Genomic DNA, 2,447 nt, shown 5'->3' on the forward strand with positions numbered 1-2,447 from the left:
AAAAAACTTGGACTTTCTCTTTAACAAACCCAGTCATGCTGATGCTTTCAATTTCATTGTACTGGCTTGGTTGTTGGTGTTGTCGTTGCGGCTGATGCTGCTGCCGATGATGATAATGATGCTGCTGTGTAGTGTTGTTGTTGTTATTACTGTCGCTGCTTTTGCTGTTGTTGTTGTTGATTTTTTAAAGGTTCAAGTGCGCGCATGTGACGCAGTATGTTAATAAACAGGCAGACGGACAGACAGACCAACAGTTAAAATAAATAACAACGAAAACAGAAAAAAATCACACCGTACCTTCTTTTTCTTTACAAATATTGTTTCTGTAGTCAAATTTCGGGTTGTTGGTGGTGTTTTTGTTGAAAATTTCTTTTAAACCGGTTCAGCTTGAATTGAATTGTGTTTTTTTTTTCATCTTCGTGTGTATTTATTTACACAGAGATATGTAAAATATTTTCATCTCTTGATTATAAAATCAATCGATTTTTGTTGGTTACCCATATAACAGCGATGTGAATAACTTATTTATATATATATATATATATATATATATTAATTTTTGTTGAAAGGTCTAGGGTGGAGTTGAATATGACGATTTAAAGAATGCCCGACTAGATTTCTTCGTGTATTGGTAATGAACTTACTGATCTACTTTTCAATAATATTATTCAATGATATTTAGGCCATGATAAAAAACAATTGGAATTCTGTTTTGGGGGGAAAACTGAAGTGATTTCATTTATTGATGGTTCACCTCCACCATTCCTCATAAAAACATAAAAATTTGGGAATTGAACTGATACCAATAATATAATTTTAGTTTCAGACTTGAGTCGAAATGTCTGGCTAGAGCTTTGAAATTTTCCACATATGTTTCTACTATTCCAATGATGTTTAATATTCGGTATTGAAAAGCTTTTGGCCCTTTTTGGGTCCATTGTTATCATAGCACCATATTAAGCTACATCCCAAATTTTGGTATATTAGGTAATTGTTTACGAGTTTCAAACAAACTGGCTGCATAAAAATTTTTCAATATTGGGCCAAGTTTCCGGAAACCACCACATCGGTTTCAGGGTACTTTCTTCCAGCAAAGTGACTAAACCGGTCCTCCTCAAAATTATCAATATGGGTTTACGTTTTGGTATAACTTCCATATAACGGTACCGACCAATTTTCGGTATTTAAAAGGCCGCATTCATTATTTTTATATGAACTTTATTTAACATGCTTCGGAATGTCCGATTTAGGCCAAATATTCATCGTTATGTTGCATGATTTGTTGCCATTTTAAAGGTCAATTTCGAACATTTCTCCGATTTGTATCGTTAACATTTACAAAATTAATGAACGGAATCTACGAAACCAAAATTGCATAAATTGCACATATTTTTCTGATTGGGACAAAATTCTGAACAGAATACTAAATTAGGTCCAGACTCATGTCTGAGAAGTTTTGTTAAAATTGGTTCAGATTTAGATTTAGCTCCCATATATAGTTTCGTCCGATTTTTTGTGAATGATGGGGAGTCCCCTCAAATTGACTGTAAAAGAAGGCGTCATATTCGGAACTTTTATATACTTTTTATACCCTCCACCTTGAGGTATCCATTAAAAAATATATATATTATGGGCTATATAATGGTAGGTGGATTTGACACCGAATGAGACCAATTCCCTTAATTCCTATGAAGTCCTATTGATAATTTTTGGTAGGAAGATGTATGTATTACCCAAAAAGAATCCCAAATACAAAATTACGGCCAATTCCTATAACTATATTGACGAGTTGGTATTTTTCCCTCTGATAAGTAAGTTCGATCAAATTTTCGGCTAAGAATACTTGGGATGGGCGTGTCATTTTTTATGAGGGTCATATAACATGGTCTAAAAATGCAATTTGAACTTTCAATATATCTTAAGTATGTCTGGGTCCTTATATAGGAGCTTTGCTAACCATAGAAATGTTATACGTAGGACTCTATTATAAATGCTACATTCAACAAGTTAAAACAATGTTAAGCTCGTCCCGGTCGAACTTTGTAAAGTTAATGGGGGCTCCTAGGAAAAAACTCATGTTATGATAGGACCTTGAATATAGCGAATAATTATACAGTGAACTCTCGATAATGTGAGCACCCAAACAGGCTTTATAGTATTGAAAAAATCAGGGATTTAGCGGTAAATAAGTTGATCAAATCGAAAATGTGAACAAATTCGAAAATATGAACTACCCCGATATTAACTGGTTCACATTATCGAGAGTTCACTATATTGGATGTTTACAATAACGGAAGTTTACTGTATGCTTATGTTGCACAGGAAATATAAGGAAACCAGTAAAAATGTGTTAGTTGGTGTTGACGACAGATATAAACCATTAGACAATGGTTTTCGGAGGTCTTCGGAATTACGCACACAATTTACTATTCGCTTTATATAAGGTA

The sequence above is a fragment of the Musca vetustissima genome, unplaced genomic scaffold (assembly GCF_032173495.1).
Source record: "Musca vetustissima isolate MV318-11 ecotype Yass unplaced genomic scaffold, APGP_CSIRO_Mvet_v1 utg6862, whole genome shotgun sequence".
NCBI lineage: Eukaryota > Metazoa > Arthropoda > Insecta > Diptera > Muscidae > Musca > Musca vetustissima.